We start from the raw sequence: 20,155 nt of genomic DNA, 5'->3' as shown, positions 1-20,155 counted from the left end.
ATATGGACTACTAGCAGCGTTCACCCCGCTTCGCTGCGGTCACCCCGGAACGCAATAAACTTTGTTACTTAGATAATTTTTACTTTTTCGCTTTCAAGTGATATGATAAAAACCATAGAAGATTGCAGTAAATCTTAACATTATATCGCCTGTCATTTATGTTAACCCGCCCCGCTTCGCTGCGGTCATCCCGGAAGTTTTCGCTTTCAAGTGATATGATAAAAACCATAGTGGATTGCAGTAAATGTTAACATTATATCGCCTGTCATTTATGTTAACCCGCCGAGTGACACGGTCATGCGGGTTGCATATAAATACGTTTATTTTTACCTATGATGAACTAACAAAGGATTTGTACGTTATGGACACTTGAATGGTCAATTATCTCAAGACACTGGTAATTAAAAATTAAAGTGATATGATAAAAACCATCTAGGGTCCAAATCCTAATAACCCCCCAAAAATAAAAGAAATTGGTTCAGCCGTATTAGCGTGATGAGGGAACAAAGGATTTGTGCGTTCTCTTTTATATAATAGATTGTCCTTGTTTGCCTTAATTATTTTCCTTTTTACTTTGCCAAAAGCCAATATAAAAATTTACAAAGTCTTAGGAAAGTCCTAATTACATTTTCTGAAAAATATTGTTGTTGTTTAATGATGTAAAAATACGTATGCCTACTTTCGAACTTTAATTTACCTTGAGATTTGCTTTAATCTTTTTCTTGATTTTATCCGAATTGTTAATTACTACTGATAAACATTGTTATTTAACTACAGGTGATTCTGGACTATTTTGCTTCTGCTTCCAACGATTTCTTGATTACAAATACTGTCCTTGTGATTTTTAAAAATAATGTTATGCACGTATCCAACAGTTAAGATATTACAAAAAAAAAAAAAAAAAAAAAACTTCGCTCCATTTTCACCTACCAAATTGTCATTTTTATGAATAAAATTGATGATTTTTTAAAAAAAATTAGTTCATGGTTTCATTACATTACCCCACCAACTGGAAAAAATTCCCGAATAGTACCTTTAGTGTATGTCATTCATATATATATATATATATATATATATATATATATATATATATATATATATATATATATATATATATATATATATATATATATATATATATATATATATATTTATTTACAGTACAAATGATGCCTCCCAAGGGATGTATAAAAAGAAGAGTTGCCTTTCGTCCCTCATTCCGAATTCCGATTTGTTGTGTTTAACAAATCCTAAATATCGCGCCAATTACGACACATCCTCCCATTTATGATTGAAGAGATACTTTTTCTTTGTTTCGTCATCACTTAACTCAGAAACACTATCCTAAAAGAAATACAAATTTAGCATAAATAAACAAAAACATAGCCTACATTTACGCTAAATTCAGAACAATAAAGAAAAAAGTAAATCTTTTCAAAGACTTATGCAGGCTCTCCAAAGGTTTGGCAGAAAAGATCCAGAATCAAAATTAAACAAGACACACACCTTTCTGTGTTTAACTGCCACTCCTTGTGCTAGAGTAAGTTGTTACGGAATTTTAACCTGAAAGTTACTGAAAATCTGACTCCACTCTATGCCGATAAAGAAATTCACTTCACTTCACTTCACTTGCAAAGATACGTAAGAATATACGCACCGGATTGGATAAGACGCTTGATTGTAATTAAACTGAGAACAGTATCGCCATTGCTAATTAAAGCTCCAACAATGAAATATAGAATGATTGAAATATAAAATAACTAGTAGTTGAATCCGTCACCGGGAAAAATACATTCTTCTCTATTGAAAGCGATATTCAAGAAATTATATGCCCCTCTTGAATATTTTTAAAATCCTTTTTTCCCGGAAAGCTAAAGAACCCATAGGACGAAAGAATGGATGTGATTTTCAAACTCTGCCTCTTTGTTTTAGTAAAGTTAATTGGCTACACAAATTTTCCGAAAACGTTCGTTCCTAGGTGAGACATACTAGTCCTTGCAGGTTGATTTTTTCAATCTCAAGAACGAAAACCGGGACTAGCAGGCATCCCGAAAGCATTTTTCGAGACAGTTAATTCTTTCATTGAAAACCGGGACTGTCCCGGAAAACCGGGACGTCTGGCAACCCTAGTCCTCTGGTACATCCAATATATACTCCTGTAATTTTGTCCCTTGGATTTTGTACTCGTCAGAATTTTTCTTGTATTTTGAACGCTTGGATTTAGTTCCCATTTTATACTACAGCCCTCGTTGCCACAGCCATTTTATACATGAGTTCCGATCGGCATTCAAACACGCAAGCTTTTCAGTGCTGCCCTAAAAATTTCCTCCTTGCATAGAATTTCCTATCTCCAAAGCTTAGGCGAAACGGGAATTTTCGTTCTGCCTAAAGGTAAGATCATTTAAAATATTTTCTAGAGTCCTGGAGGGCTTTAGACAGAACGAGAATGATTTTTTTAAATATTGCACCCCCTCCTAGTTGGGGGAGTGTAAAGAATTCATTTTTGCGAGGGTGTCCGAAAATTTTAGGAGGGTGCTGGGAGGGTGTTAGGGGAGTGTAGATAAATCACTGTTTTGCACGTTCTTTCCCTTTCCCTAACCGGCCGGATTATATACAAAAGGGTTATACATAATTTAAAGAAAACAGAGGACTACAAATTTTGTCCCCTGCTCTTTTGCTACAATCCTGCGGACGCTCATGCACATGGTTTGGAGGATAGACAGCACTGATCCCTTTAAAATGTTTTCACCGGCTTATCAACCTATAAACAATGAAAGCGGCGAATGAATGAACTTTCCTGCCCCAATCTTGTTTGAGTTGTCTGACCGCCTACTTTAAATCGATTAGCTGTATGGCGTTAGCTGAGGAAAATCGGTTGTCTGTATTTAGAGTTACGCAACTGTTTGTATCAACTGTCCTGTGAAAAATATATTTCTATTAAAAAAAAAAAAAAAAAGATATACGGCTCCAATATTGAAAGATTTACAGATATTCAATGGATTTCTAATTACTGTATTACACTTTCTCCCGGATAAACGCTACAAGTAGGTCACGGAAGCTAACGGTCCCATGGTGTAATGGTTAGCACTCTGGACTCTGAATCCAGCGATCCGAGTTCAAATCTCGGTGGGACCTAGGTAACTTTTTTTTCTTTATCTGAATTGAATTATATTCTGGTAGATAACCAAGTCAAAATATCTGAAACACTAAATTAAGCTCCATTTTTTTTTTTTAAAGTCAGTAACAATAGTGATGTGATTGCAAGTATAATTCTGAACTTCGAACAAAAACGTATTTCGAAATGGGTTCAAAAACTTTAAAATATGCAGTTACAAATCGTGGCAAATATGATCCGAACAGTGGTGGCTCTTTAGGGAAGTCACATTGGTAAATTTAAATGTTATTGCTACAAACAATTGTCTGTACTGCAAGGTAAGGGAAAAACTTACGTAAGGTATTAGTTCTCGTATATAACTTTTTGAAGTTGTATAAAGCTTTCTTTGCTTAGGTTGTAGCGATAAAATTTAAATATTTACCGATGTAATTTCTTTCAAGAGCTGCCACTGGATTTCAGGGTAACGATTCTCAACAAATTACAACAATAAACTGATAAATGCTGTTTAATCTATCGAAGTTCTACATTTTTGGTCTCACACGAAATGATCAACTTGGTTGGTTGGTGGTATTGGGAGTTAAGCATCCTTTTACACACCAAAGCCATATATGACTTGGACTTACAACTTTTATGTGAGATCAGAAGCACGTGAGCTCCCACCGAGAATCGAATCCGGGTCTTCCGCGTCTACGCTAACCATATAACCACGAGGGAACTCATGACCAACTTGTATAAGGAGCTAACTAAAGTAATAATGATAGCTTATCTCTAAATATTGTGGAGTGAAAACAGTGTCGATTTAATGTTTTACTGTGTATAGGCTATAAGTTATTATAATTTATTGTCGTTAAAGCTTGAATAGGATCGTATGGAACAAATTGACTCGTAGAACTTACTAATTGCTATATAAGCATTTAGACCATTTTTTCCTAAACTCTTTGTGTTTCTATATAGTTAACCCACAATGTCTTCAGCACAGGAGATCCAGACTCGATACCTGGTGAAAGCTCATTTTGATTCGAAGCTGTAGGCGGGGCCGGCTGTACGCAATGTGTCGCCCCTTCCAATAAGCATAATTTACTAGCACTCCTTTTCTAGAAAGAACACCTCTTAAAAGTCAAGATATTAAGTACGTTACACCATCAGTTTTAGTAGCGTTAATGAAAATATAGGGCTAATAATAGCAACAATAAAATTAATAATATAATAGTTTTACTTCTTTCTCTAGGGAATGTTCTCTTAGTACCGGCACCTTTGAACATCGTGTCTTACCGATTTCATATTTGATTGAAATCATAGTAAGTCCCTCCTATCGAGTTTCAGCCATTTTAAGAATAGGTCTGTCATATTAATAAAAATATAACTGAACTTCATTGTCCGTAAATTGTGAGCATGACAGACATATAGAGACTTCCCGAGGGTCATAGAGCCATAAACATAATATTAAAAAGCTGGTCTTTCCGACTTTTTTTCTGAGGGGCGAGGGAATGGTCGTTATCCAGCATTTCACATAAGTACTTTAGTTCAAATATGCAAAACAGTAGCGATAAGTTGACAACACAATATACACACTTCTTATCTTCACTTTTAATGGCTGAGTTCAATTGCAATTAACAATTAAATGTTTTTTTTTTTTTCAATTGCACTTTTTCAATTGACAATTAAGAATTACAAGTTTTAAACTCCCTGGTGACCAAACAATTGACTTAAATTTAATTGCAAATTTTATGATTGAATTCAATAGAAATTGATATTAATTGCAAAGGACAAATTGAAATCAATTGCAATTGAAATCAGTTTCAACAAATTTCCACAGCAATTACTTTCAATTGATTTATCAATCGCAATTGATTTTAATTGATTTTGTCCAACACTGGTTTCAAGCTATGCTCCTGAACAGTTTTCCACTAATGCATTTGGGAATTTCGAATTATCATGTGTTGACATAGTTTAGATTTTTTTTTTCATATAAGAGTAAAGGTGACTTATCAACATAAATATCATACTACTATAGTTAGCAAAAAGATGGACAGGAAACTCCTTTTACCATGAAGATAAGGGATAAGTTATATATTATAAATTTCGACTGTTCATTGTGAAACTGTCAAATGTAATGATTCACTCAGGCTAGTGTTTGGAATTCGGTACTCTTAGTTAAAAATAAGAGAATACATGTTCGGAAGTTTTCGACAATCAATTTCTAATACGGGAAAGCTCATATTCTATCATACTCAAAAATATGTTAAGTACTAGCTTAAATTATTTTTGTCACACAAAAAACTGGGGGCCTAGTCCCCCCACCCCAGGCTAGTTCCGCCACTGTTTGAGGATTCGATTGATTTGGAGGTACGAAACTCGATATATCAACTCATAATCAAAAATAGATGAACACCTGTGTTGCAGCGTTTTCGAAAATTCCTCTTCTAACGGGTAAAAAAGAGAGTGTGTTTCCAATGTTCAAAATTTCGGTTTTATATTTACTAAACTTTATTCTTCTGTCTCCCTTAGCCTAGATGGCATAAACATTGGACGTTAAAGATTTTATTTCATTTTCCTTTTAAACTTGATTCATCTTGGGCAAAGAACGGGATTACACATATTATGGTTACACCCTTGGACTCCTTGGTAATAGATAAGGACAGTAGTGATTACAGTATAAAGTGTGTTCACTACTGTTTGTTATCTATGGATATTATTCCTCAAAATCTTTGAAAAAAATAGTTAAATATCCAAAACACATTGCATAGATTTTGACCAAAGATTACTTATATTTCATGCAATGTTGAGTTGATTTTGAGTTTAACGCCCCGTTCAGCAGCGAGGCTATGTGAGACGTGGACCTACTGATTAACGTGGAATCCGAACCACATGAGCTCCCGCAGGGAATCAAACCCGGGTGTCCCACGCCAAAGGCGCTTACGCTAACCGCTCATGCAATGTAATTTTGTAGTGGGCAACATCACATCTGTGTGTTTCCTTAGGGTTCTTCTGTTTCCTTTTAATTCTCATTACACCGACTCTCAAACATACATTCATTTTTATTAATTATCCATCTGTTTTGGCGTGCAGCGCATAAACGTTGGACATTGATTTAATTTTATCATTATACTTCAGAAGTAATCTGAATTTGTTAGTTAGCAACACTGAATGTGTGCGTATTGAATGTCTAACCATTACACGTTTAAAATTTATGCTCTTTCGGTGGCCGCGTGAAACAAAACACTGGTGTAACTGGTTCAAAGATTCTGAAGAGTCAGTCCTTGGGATTTCTTTATAATCATCAAGTAATTGTAAATCACTTTCAGCATGAACTATAAACAAACTGTTTAGTAATGAATTTAATGCACACGGATTTTGTTTGTTCCTTAATCCATACTAGTATACTCGTTCGGAAGTCTGGAGCTTCAGCCATGTTGAGATAAAGAGTAATTTCATATATAATAATACTCTAAAACAGAGTTCTGTACACTATTACGATGAAAAAAGCAAGCATGTAATAATATCACTTCAGAAAAGTGGGTTGAAACAATAATTTCAAGCATCCGAATATGTATGTCATTGATATATTGTTTTTGCAGCCTCACTCTTCATCGCCTCCTTAGCTCAGTGGTTAGAGCACTGGTCTTGTAAACCAGGGGTCGGGAGTTCGATCCTCCCAGGGGGCTAGAGTAAATTTTCTTTTTCATTTCATATGATTCTCAATAATTTATAGTAATTATATGTTATGTTATTGGTTTGTGTTTCCAGAATTATATTCACTTATTAAAAAGAGATGAAGCTCTGTGATTCTTTGACAATGCGTTTTAGGTTTATCATGCTAGTGAGCAAAACGACGATATGCAACAAATAGCAGAACTATAGAAAGTGGCGATTTTACCACAAGACGACAATAGCAGAGTTGGCGCGGGTCAGTGAAAACTTGACTCACGAGCCACTGACCCACCACCCACCATAAACACTCTCATCCACTGTGATCTACTCTAACTCACCAAAATCCATCGTCATCACTCTGACACATGATCCACGGCCTCTTCTCTTCTCTACTGATGTAAGAGTTTACACTTGTAATAAAACAATACTGTAAAATTGTCACTAAGCGGAGTTTGAATTTCTATGGTCAATCGCTCAAGTACCACTCTGTTACAATAACGGTGGATCTGACCTTTACGATATAAAACGATAAAGTGTTTGTCAATGTGGAAATTGAAACACTAAGAGGTGTGTGTGTGGAAGGGGGGGGGGAAGGGAATTAGTGTATGCCTAAAATATACTTGTACTAGGAGAGTATCCTTACAAGTGTTAATTTCTCAATGCATTCCAAAAGAAACTTCTTTCTCAGGAAAATATCCCTGTACAATATATAAAAGGTTATGATTTCTCAGTTCACAGTGTTTTTCTCACAAAAGACTTGAAAAATCTGTTTTTCATAGCGTATAAAGTAGCTCGGGAGCTCTGTGGGAGCATCTTCATAAAGTATGCTCATAATTGTAATTTGTGTAATCACTAAAACACTACGTTAAATTTAGGTTACAAATATGCATAATTGCAATTATTATGAAGATTTATTCAAAGTAGTTTACCTTCTAGTTTATGAAAAGGAAAGAAGAGACTTATTAAAAATTAGTTACAAAGTTGAATAACACAAATAAGTCATTAATAATACAAGTATATATTTTCCATAACTCGTAATTTGCCGCCTTAAAACAAATCTGAAATCGGGTTTCTTTTCTATTGGTCTTCAGAACTTTTTCGTGGTAAATCATCCGCAGCGGAATGATGTCCATCTTTCAGAAAAGAGTAACTAACTCGTCTACTTCGAGCTTGTCAAGCGGTGGGGGATTAGCATTGATGAACAAGTTAGACAATGTTTGAGCACTTAGTCTATTTCTAATATCTGTAAATGCATAAGGGGAAATCCCCGTTCGCACTCTGTCGTGGAAATTGATAATACTTCTACCCGACATGGAAATTTCTGCAACTCCTCATCGACAAACTGCTTGTTACACTTAAGTCTGATAACAATTTTTTTCGGTCAGTTTTGAAATACTCAGCAAGAAGTATCACATCTCTATCACCATACATCTTTTCCATATCGACCATGTCAGTTGGCAATGTCGACTCACGGAGAACCACACCTTCGACAGGGAATCTTGTGGATAAATTATCAATTAAAGCCTGATAAAATGATGATTTCTTATTTGTTTATAAGTTTAATTTTTGTGATTACACATGAAGCTGAAGGTTTGATGTCATTACCAAGTTCCCTCCCTCTAGAAAGCAAAAGGAACGAGGTTCCGGGGAAGTGTTCAGAGGGGCCTGGGAATTTGCCCCGTTATGGGCCATATTACGATGAATCTCAATTAAATTATCATAGTATAATTATTTCCTTGTTGAATTATCAATACTTTTCAGTGGAAAAAAGGATGAAATTTCAGTGTCTCAAAGCAAGGTAATGTAAAGGGGAAGGGCCGTAGCGTGAAAAAAATAAATTAATTATTATGGAAATTAAATCAAAATTTAAATAAATTTGCATATACTAATCTTGAAATGCTAATGTTCTGATGAATATGTAAATAACTAGCTAAGCCGGTAGAGCTTTTAAGTTTAAAATGTCGGTAGAGCAAAATATGTAATATAAAAGATAAAGTAATTTAATGAACAAAAATGAGAGTAATTTAGTATAGCATTTCCAATTCAAAAAGAGAGACTCTAAATTACTGGTCTACGTGTTTCCCCAGGTGGTTAGAGACAATACTACTTCTCACTCACACAACAACACTTGGTTGTGAGAGACCGTATTTTACCAGACATTGACAACTCCGGAGCAGCTGAAAGAAATACATGAGAATATTACACTGAGCACATACCTTGTCAGACCTCCTGTGGAGAATGAAGCGCACACGAGATTCATGTGATAGACTTTTAATGAGATGTAACAACTCACGCATCAACATTATACACTGTGATAAAATAATAAAAAAAATGATTAAATTTTGAACTTTCGCCGAAATGTTTAATTTCAAAAGTAAAGCCTTATTTGTTTAGATTAAATGTTCGTGCACGATTTAGCGCATCTTCAATGGTTCTCCTCTTCTCCTGGATGTCCTCCTGGTCCTCTTCTTGCAGCTTCCGATGGCTCTGCTCTCTTCCCTTTTTAGCAGAACGTAGGTCCCACGGAGATCATGTTTTCTTCCACAGTAAACATGACAATACTCTGCTCTCCTCCTGGTTTGTCTCCGGTCGGTTATTCAGAGAATAATTAACATATCTCTGAATCTTGTGCCTGCAGTGGATCAGGATCTCAGCACAGGTTGCTTCGCCTATCCTAACGCGATCCAGCCTGTTAGGTGGCTATTGCTCGACTAGCTAACTTCATCACCCTTATAGAAAAAGGGAAGATGACACTATAAGGTTCGTTTAACAGATTATATTATATCCTGCTCATACTTTATTAAATGTTCGTACACCACTGTACTGTACTTAACGCACACAGTTGCGAAGTTCGTCGCGCAGGATTAACAACGAGATATAATATATATACACATTTTACGAAGCATATCTGAACTAAGATAAATATTGACTATATGTATGATTAATAGTATAAGTATTTACAAAATGTTTGTATACATAGCTCATACCATGAGCTTAAATGTTTGTAGCTAACACTGTCTCTTAATATAACAGACACCAATTTCTCTGTCCGTCAAAACCGAGTTTCTCTATGCGAGAGCGCGAAGAGTGGTCCCTCTCTTCCGATCACCAGACACGAATTGCCCTTCTTCCCCCTGCCTCCTAGGTTTTGTCAAAACCACCTTCCACACAAAAAGCTGGGCTCGCCTCATAACTTTTGCGAGTCTTATGACGGGGTGAAGTGGGGAAGAAAAGGGGTTGCCTACAGAGGTCATTGTCCCCTCTGACCTGAATTTACACTTTCACTGTTTCTAATGTACATCATTTAAAATTGTTAATAGATACAAGCAAACTGATGTATCCACAGTATAGCTGAAATGTCTAGCTTTAAAATGATGCATAGCCCTTCACTAATCATGTTCTTATTAACCATGTATTTTATGTTTTTCTCACAAAAATTGCTTAATTTTCGGCTGAGAGGACACGCTGCTCTCCTCAGACCTGACGGTCCTGACACCTAGCGGGATTTCTCCGCGACCACTCACCTCTGTGAGGGGTTGCTATGTGAAGTTGTCATATTTTCATTGTTTTTGTTCAGTTAAACTGTTTGTCAACATACCACACACGAGAATTAACACCTATATACAATAAGACAGCTTATTTGTAAGTGTGACATGCTGTCATATCTTAAAAACATAGAAATTTTACATTTTCTCCCTTGTTGGTGCAGTTTTTCCCCTCAGGACGTCGCCTGCTAAGATACCGGAAGTTTATGCTCTTACATCTATCATGCATTCCTTCCATGAAGTACTGCCGGACTTGCCGTCCTGTACTGAAATAAGCCTTTTTTGATACGACATAAAAATAACACAATACAGCGACTAACCTAAGCTATATTCTACACTAACGAAATATCAAGAAAATCTTTACAATATTAAAAGAATTACTTGTGGAAGTAAAATTATCTACAGGGGTGAAGGATTCTACATGGAATGCTCCGTTCCTCGGTTTTTCTCTGGTGAGGTGAGGGGAGCTGCGAAATTCGAGGTTGGATTCTAGCTGGCGGAATTTCCGTTGGAAATGATGCTAGCTGCTTAAAAGGTGTTACTTCTGGCCAACTTCTGAAATTATCACACCTCTTTGTAGTCGAAGTTTCGCATGTACTTATGAACTCCAGCAAGCAAACTTAAACAATGGCTACTCCCGACTTGGAGTCTACAGGTACACATCGTCTCTGACCATAGTAATTTTCCCATATGTATCTATCGCAGGTTTATGCACACTGAAGATTCATCCATATTCTCTTCTTTCTGAAAATTATAGATAGCAACCCTGGACCAGCTGCACTTGAGTCTTGGGTGTTCTTTTCCTCGAGACAAAGAATCTCCCAACTTTGCTTTTTTTTTCTCTCTCTGTGTGCTGGGTTCATGCGATGTACCGTCTAGCTTCCTAAGATTTCCAAAGCATTGCTTTCTGCACATATTATTCTCAATCGAGGTGTTTAATTCAACTTCTATCTTGATTTAATCCTTACCCTTACATTTATATAACACACATAATAATAATAATAATAATAATAATAATAATAATAATAATAATAATAATAATAATAAACACAAAAATGAAATAAACTATACACAATTACTTCCACAACTAATCCTTTACTTATTCTATCTTAAATGCAAATTAATATACGGAAAATATATGTGAATATGTAAATTTTAGGCAAAAAAATAATTACATGCATATCACGATTTTAATATATTTACATAAGCTAATGTATGTACGTTACATTTATCCCCCTCTGAAGGGTTATACAAGGTTATTCCGATAATCCTTGTATATTCCTACATTTGTGTTGGAAATAGTTACATCATAATCAAAATATAATAATATCAAAACAAATAAACAAACACTAACATGATACGCAAAACTAATTGACAATAAGAATAAATATTCAAAGCTAATGAGGATCCAGAAATGAAAACATGTATGCATAAATGAAAACAAAAACATTACACTCCTAACCTAGAAACTAGCTATACTATTTAACTGTACAAAAAAAAATCAGGTATGTATTGTTACCTCCGGTGCTTGCAGTGAGGTGCAGCGACGAAAACAGGTTTTCTACCGCAACGCTGTTTTCTTCTTTTTCTCTTTTCTTCTTCAAGCAGGAAGGTTAGCACCCTGCTGGGGGTTGTTTTCGCGTTCAATGAACCGCTTGAGATGGAAGCCGTTACGCTTCATTATGTGTTCCTTGGTGTCAGGGTCACCCAAGTTATACACATTTTTCTCTGTTTTAGACAGGATACGGTAGAGCCCAGAATATAACAGTAATATCTTCTTAGTAATTCCCTTAAATGCGTCAGATTTTGGAAAGTTTCTGACCAGTACTAATTCTCCAACTTCGAATTGCACAGTGTGGTGTCGTTTATCGAAGCTTTTCTTCCTCTCTTGTGCATTCTTGTTCAAGTTCTTGGCAGCTATCTCCGAGTAATATTGTATGCTCTTGTGCTTTTCCACTTCCGGGATTTCAAAGAGTCTAGCCACTTCTTTTGACATAGACTGTCCAAAGTGCACCTCATACGGGCTTAGGTTTGTCGACAGATGTACCACCGAATTCAGACACTTTTCAATTTTTTCTATATGTTTTGGCCATTCTCTCTGCTTGTCATGGCACAATTTTCTCAACATTCTCACTGTCGAACGTACCCCTACTTCCGCCATATTTCCTTGCGGATAATACGGTGTACTGTAGATGGGTTTTATTCCTAGCTCGTTTAGTTCTTTCCTCCATTTGGCACTGGAGAACTGTGACCCATTGTCTGTCAGAACAACCTCTACTGACGGGCACAGTTTGAGAAATTCCTTCAACTTTTTGAGAGCGGTACTCGTCGTCGCTCTTCTACATGGAAACAAACCTATCAATTTAGAGAATGCATCAACACACACCAAAATGTAGCTTACATTGCCTATCCCTACAGGCAGTTGCCCTAGCCAATCGACACAAACCATGTAGCTATGTCTGTTTACTACCACGGGGTTCAGTGGTCCCGGTTGGTATGTGTGTGGGGGGTTTGCTTTCTGACACAGTCCACAAGACGCTGTGAATTTCCTGATAACATTTCTCATTCTAGGCCAAACGAAGTACTCGGATAGCATTGGCACTAATTTGCTAGCAGAGACGTGTCCACGCTCGTCATGATAATACTGGAGCAGTGGTTGCACAAGTACTTCCGGTATGCAAATGCGCAAACCATCACGGTCACGCTTGCATAACCGTCCATTTGAAAGAAGGTACTGGTGATTACTGCTTGCTACCTTTCCTGTATGGTCGTCATTCATAATTTTCTTCTTTATTTCCCCATACACTGGATCCGACGATTGCATCTCGGGTAATATTGCTACCAGTTCCCTGAGTTTCCCTGGTAACGCTGTTAGTATGGTCATTAGGGACTCGTTTAATACTAACTTCTTGTTCTCGTCGAATTTCTTTCCGGTGTTGGGCGGATATCTCGACATATAGTCACTTAAGTTTTCTTTCGACGGGACATACTCGAACTCGAAAGAAAGTACGCTGAGTGCGAGTACCCATCTCACTAGCCTCTGCGACGTCAGTCTACACAGTAACAAGAAGCGAAGTGATTGGTGATCTGAGCGAATTTTGAACCGGTTGCCTACCAAATAATGTTTGAATTTATTGACGCCATCTATCACCGCTGCGCATTCCTTCTCTGTGATCGAGTAATGACGTTCCGCAGAATTGAATATCCGTGACGTCATTCCAATAATACGGATGTTTCCATCATCGTCTACTTGATAGAGATGCGATGAACAACTGACATCGGATGCATCGCATTCCAAGATCAGTTGCTTGTCGGGGAGAGGCTTTTTCAGTACAACTTTCTCCTGAAATACTTCCCTGATCCGGTTGAAAGCATCTTCATGACAAGGAAGCCACTGAAACTTTGCTCCCTTTTTCAGTAGCTGGAATAGCGGGAAAAGTATTTCTAAAACTGCGTACTGAATATTCTGTAAAATTGACAGTACCCTATAAAGCTTCTCAACTCTCGCACATTTCTGGGTCTTCTGAAAGTCATCACTTTCTCTACTTTCTCTTGACACTTCCCTATGCCCTCAGGCGAAAGTTCATAGCCCAGAATGTTAATGCGCTGTCTCGCAAACTGACATTTCTTTAATCTAAGTGTCAGACCACCTGCGTGTAATTTCCCAAGTACTACATCAAGATGATGCATGTGCTCATCAAAAGAAAAACTGGCGATCGCGACGTCATCAACATAGTGGCCGCTAAAGCTCCTGCATTCATCTCCTAAAATTGAGTCAATTGCTCTTACACAAGACGCTAGACTTTGCTTTGTACCAAAAGGAAGTTTTACAAAAACATATGTTATGCCCTCATGTATGAAACCTAAATATTTTTGACTTTCTTTTTCCACTTGAATTTGGAGAAAACTTTCCACTGAATCTATTACAGAGAAGAATCGTCTATCACACAGGTCCTGTAATGTACTTAACGCTGGAATGGGCTGGTCGAATTCGCTTCTAGTGATCTCAGACAATTTACGCGCATCCAAACATACGCGTGCGCGTCCATCTTTCTTTGGAACAACCACAAGTGGGCTCGTGTACGATGTGGGAAACTTCTTTACAATTCCCCACGCTAACCATCGACTTATGGTGTTGGTTACCTGATTCTTAAATCTTAGCGCATAGGGATACATTCTTGCTTTTAGAGGTCGGTCGTCTGTGACCTCGATAGTGTGTTGGTAATTCTTTATACACCCGGGCTTCTCGTCAAAAATTTCACGGTGTTTATAGAGAACGTTATACAATTGTTGTTTCTCATCCCTACTTAAATCGGTATACTTTTCGACATGTTCCTTGATCTCTGCTGGTGTAGCCTGGGTTCGAACTTTAGTCCAATCATGTGGCGAGTACACGACATTCGCCAGTTCAGCGGTGGTTGGGAATTTACCATCATCCAACCGTGTACGCAGTGTTGCCAATTCCTTACCACGGCATCCTCCTGCATCTAACAACTGAGGCTGAACATTCGTATGGGGTCCTCTATTTGACACGCACATACTACTAACATTGGGACTGTCACCAATCAACTCTCTAACATCGTCGTCGAACTCCCAGGATAATTTTCTTATGATCAGATCGTCTTCCTCGATCTCTATGTTGCGAAAAGATACCTCTATTGAATAAGGATGGTTAAGCTGCAACACGCCCTGATCATAATTCAGGACGGCTCTACTCTCTACGAAAAACTGAGATCCCAAAATCAGTTCTCTATTAAGCCCTTTAACAATGATTCCTACGGTGTAATACATCTTCCCTTCTACTTCAATTTCCAACATGGCTTGTCCAATGAGTGACGCAATGGACCTACCAAAAGCAGAACTGACCCTAATGTTAGTGGATTTTATAAATGCTGGAGAAGGTTCTCGCTTACTAACGCGTTCCCACAGCTGTTCTGACAAAGCACTCACTGTAGCCCCGCTGTCCAGAAGTGCTAAAATTTTCTCTCCAAAAAGAACTACCTCCACTTCCGGTAGTGTAATAACATTATTGGTCGGGAGTTTTCCTGCACTAGAATCTAATAAGTTACGAAAAATCGCATTTGTCTCATCGAAATTTTCCTTATCGAATTTAATTTCCTTCCCATTTCTCAAAATCAAACAGATTTCTTGACGAACAACTTTCGCAGCACTGGAAAAGTGTTGCTTCTCAATGATTTCCACACTTTGACTACATTTACTTTCTATATTTTCAATTTCTTTAACTAGCGTCTCGCAGTCTACTTCATGAGATGAGCATTTCTCGTTTTCATTATTACGTACGTGTCCAGGTGTAATAATCGCAGGCGTTTCCAGAATATTCAGTATGCATCTTGCATCTCCGCCTCCCTGTTCACGCACGAGATGTCCTCAGTTTCGCACGCTGGTAGGGCTATTCGGACGTGAGCGATTTCGAGACTGAGGCTGTCTCGATGGTCCTGCCCTCTGCTCTTGCACACTGACTTCATTAATCTCCTGAGTGTACTCGTTTCCACTCTCGTGTCCAGAGTTCCTACCTCTGCCACGACCACGCCTATTTCTATTCATGCCTCGTGGTGCCGCGCTGTCTCTAACTCTCTAGCCACGATCGCCCTGTTGCCAATTCTCATCATTATTGTGGCTCCTATTCTGGTGGTTCTGATTGCCTCTCCTACCCCTCTGCTCATAAGGGCCCCTATTTTGGTGCGTCCTTCTGCGTATCCTGGAGGGGTTACTTGGCCTATTGTTCCTTTGTGAGGGAGGTGACTTTTCACTAGCTACTTCCTGAACTTCTAACATGTTTATCCCCCTCCTACCACCATTGTTGCTACTCTGGGGTTGGTACGTGCTTTGCAGCTCTCCAACAATTCCCAGTAGCTCCTCGATGGTGCGTGGCTTCGACGAGACGATACATCGATAAATCGAGAACGGTAGTTGTCTCAAAAGCACACGCAATAAGACTGATTGGGGCAGTGGTGGGTCGAGAATACTATTATTGTGTAACAGTTCTAGTAAGTATTCCGTCGGTTTCTTGTTGCCCCTCGGCTCGAATCTCGACGTCAAAATCGATGCTCGTAGGTTCGCCAGTTTTTCTTCATTTAGATAAGTAGCCCGGAAGTGACTCAGTAATTCTGCATAACTCTGGCACTTAATTGAGGTTACTTGGAACCAACGCCTGGATATTCCCTTGAATGCTCGTCCACAGAAGGCCAACCTTCTGTCTTCAGGCACGCCAGTCAGTTCGAAGTAGCTCTCCAACTCCTGAAGGAAGTTGTGAGCTTGTATTTCACTTTCACCACCAGAAAAAATTGGCAGTGTAAGGTCGCGATGTAAGAAACCTAGTGCGGACGCTAATTGACACGTTTGAGGTCCATTTTGCAGTTGGAGAGACGACTGCTCTGCAATATTGTCTCGTCTCGAATGCTCAGGGGTCTGTCTCGACGGGCCTGGAACCGGAGATTCCGCTCTGTTATTCGAGACGGATGCAGACGTGTTCACCTCGCTTGTCCGGTCTCGAACCGTTTCTCTCAGCGATTCGAGCTCTCGTTCCAGCTTGGAACATACGTGACTCACATTTTCTTGAATTTCCTGAATGCCATCCCGACATTCACTTCGAACTTCTTCGAGCTGCTGTTCTTGCCCGAATTCTCGTCGTGCTCGAATCAATTGCTCTCTCCAACTGATCTCGACTTGTCTCAGGTTGTTTTGTAGTTGTCCTACAGTTCCCTCAACATTGTCAATACGCCCAACTAAATCTCCTACATTTTCGCGGACACCTTCCACTTGAGTATTTATATCTGTCACGTGGTCCCCTACTCTTTCAATCTCACCACGCAGGTGACCCACTTCTCGGTCTACTTTGGCTAAATCTGCGCCTAGAGCCTCGGTGACCTCTTCAATCCTATTTCCTGAGCTAATCTCAAGTTGTCGAACTCGCTCATCTGTTTCCCGGATCGAATTCTTGAGCTCATCGCACGTCACCGCTAATCTCTCATTTAGAGACTCTGCCGTCGCGTCTAAACGAGCGTTTAACTCCAGAACACTGTTGTTAAGTTCCTGTCGAACGCTGACAGTGATTTCGCGACCTGCAGTCTCTAATCGCTGTAGTAATCTCTGACTGGCTTCTTCCTGTTTTTGTTCCTGTTCCCCTATTTTTCCTGAAATTTCCTGTAATGCTATCTCTTGTTTGCGGGAAATTTCCTGAAGGGATTTTTCCTGCCTGTCCGACATTTCCCTCAACATAGAAAACAACGAGGAGAGGGCGGGGTCTGTCATGTTGCTCATGAGCCGAGCCGAGGTTCCCGGAACTGGTTCTTCGTTGCGCTCTCTCTCAGCTTCGCCAGCTGCAGCGTTGCCAGCGTTTACATCTGATACCTGCTCTTCCCCCACAGGTGTGTCCTGTCTAACTGTTCCTCCGTCGTCATTATTTCCTAACTCTTGTGTGTAGTTCTCTAGGTCTACACCAAACTCGCCTAGCTGGTTCAAATTTTCCTCAAAGTTAGCCATCTTCCTCGTCTGGCTACGCGTTCTCACCATGAATACACGAAAATATATAGTAAACAAATATTTCTAGCACACGAGTTTCAAAATTGATCCCCCTCCTAGTCTCTAAATATGGGGAAAATTCTCTAAATGTACATATCTATCTCTAAATATCACACAAGAAATAATCATAAATACACAAGCAAAAACACACAGAAATTTTCTTGTTCTGCGCGAAGAAAAAAAAAACAAACAAATAATTAACCTGACACGCGTAAGGCTTATTTCAGTCAATACGGTTGTGTGAGAAATAGTATTGCTCGGCTGAGGTTTTCAATCGACACAAAATTATTACCATTGCAACAAGATTACAGTACTTAACTTTACTTTAACTTGCCTCAGCTTTTACTGTTCAGTTGTATTAAAACAACAAATTTTAAAATTTGCAAAAATTTTGAAAGGGTTACCAAATATATTCTGAACAGTTTTCTCCTATCCTTATGCTGTTACTGATTTTCTACCTGGAGAAATTCATGCCCCACGCTGGGCGCCACATTTGTAAAGGGGAAGGGCCGTAGCGTGAAAAAAATAAATTAATTATTATGGAAATTAAATCAAAATTTAAATAAATTTGCATATACTAATCTTGAAATGCTAATGTTCTGATGAATATGTAAATAACTAGCTAAGCCGGTAGAGCTTTTAAGTTTAAAATGTCGGTAGAGCAAAATATGTAATATAAAAGATAAAGTAATTTAATGAACAAAAATGAGAGTAATTTAGTATAGCATTTCCAATTCAAAAAGAGAGACTCTAAATTACTGGTCTACGTGTTTCCCCAGGTGGTTAGAGACAATACTACTTCTCACTCACACAACAACACTTGGTTGTGAGAGACCGTATTTTACCAGACATTGACAACTCCGGAGCAGCTGAAAGAAATACATGAGAATATTACACTGAGCACATACCTTGTCAGACCTCCTGTGGAGAATGAAGCGCACACGAGATTCATGTGATAGACTTTTAATGAGATGTAACAACTCACGCATCAACATTATACACTGTGATAAAATAATAAAAAAAAAATGATTAAATTTTGAACTTTCGCCGAAATGTTTAATTTCAAAAGTAAAGCCTTATTTGTTTAGATTAAATGTTCGTGCACGATTTAGCGCATCTTCAATGGTTCTCCTCTTCTCCTGGATGTCCTCCTGGTCCTCTTCTTGCAGCTTCCGATGGCTCTGCTCTCTTCCCTTTTTAGCAGAACGTAGGTCCCACGGAGATCATGTTTTCTTCCACAGTAAACATGACAATACTCTGCTCTCCTCCTGGTTTGTCTCCGGTCGGTTATTCAGAGAATAATTAACATATCTCTGAATCTTGTGCCTGCAGTGGATCAGGATCTCAGCACAGGTTGCTTCGCCTATCCTAACGCGATCCAGCCTGTTAGGTGGCTATTGCTCGACTAGCTAACTTCATCACCCTTATAGAAAAAGGGAAGATGACACTATAAGGTTCGTTTAACAGATTATATTATATCCTGCTCATACTTTATTAAATGTTCGTACACCACTGTACTGTACTTAACGCACACAGTTGCGAAGTTCGTCGCGCAGGATTAACAACGAGATATAATATATATACACATTTTACGAAGCATATCTGAACTAAGATAAATATTGACTATATGTATGATTAATAGTATAAGTATTTACAAAATGTTTGTATACATAGCTCATACCATGAGCTTAAATGTTTGTAGCTAACACTGTCTCTTAATATAACAGACACCAATTTCTCTGTCCGTCAAAACCGAGTTTCTCTATGCGAGAGCGCGAAGAGTGGTCCCTCTCTTCCGATCACCAGACACGAATTGCCCTTCTTCCCCCTGCCTCCTAGGTTTTGTCAAAACCACCTTCCACACAAAAAGCTGGGCTCGCCTCATAACTTTTGCGAGTCTTATGACGGGGTGAAGTGGGGAAGAAAAGGGGTTGCCTACAGAGGTCATTGTCCCCTCTGACCTGAATTTACACTTTCACTGTTTCTAATGTACATCATTTAAAATTGTTAATAGATACAAGCAAACTGATGTATCCACAGTATAGCTGAAATGTCTAGCTTTAAAATGATGCATAGCCCTTCACTAATCATGTTCTTATTAACCATGTATTTTATGTTTTTCTCACAAAAATTGCTTAATTTTCGGCTGAGAGGACACGCTGCTCTCCTCAGACCTGACGGTCCTGACACCTAGCGGGATTTCTCCGCGACCACTCACCTCTGTGAGGGGTTGCTATGTGAAGTTGTCATATTTTCATTGTTTTTGTTCAGTTAAAATGTTTGTCAACATACCACACCCGAG

At 38.5% G+C, this 20,155-nt stretch overlaps 2 non-coding genes across 2 annotated transcripts; both read left to right on the top strand.

Annotated features, from left to right (window-relative positions):
* Positions 1 to 3,063: 3,063 nt before the first annotated feature.
* On the top strand, positions 3,064 to 3,135 carry TRNAQ-CUG (transfer RNA glutamine (anticodon CUG)). The gene has a single exon. It is a non-coding gene; the product is annotated as a tRNA-Gln (tRNA).
* Positions 3,136 to 6,707: 3,572 nt separating this feature from the next.
* Positions 6,708 to 6,780, top strand: TRNAT-UGU (transfer RNA threonine (anticodon UGU)). Its single transcript has one exon. It is a non-coding gene; the product is annotated as a tRNA-Thr (tRNA).
* Positions 6,781 to 20,155: the final 13,375 nt, after the last annotated feature.

The sequence above is a fragment of the Thermobia domestica genome, chromosome 9, assembly GCF_964235325.1.
Source record: "Thermobia domestica chromosome 9, izTheDome1.hap1.1, whole genome shotgun sequence".
Lineage (NCBI taxonomy): Eukaryota > Metazoa > Arthropoda > Insecta > Zygentoma > Lepismatidae > Thermobia > Thermobia domestica.
This window is presented reverse-complemented; position numbering and strand designations above follow the sequence as displayed.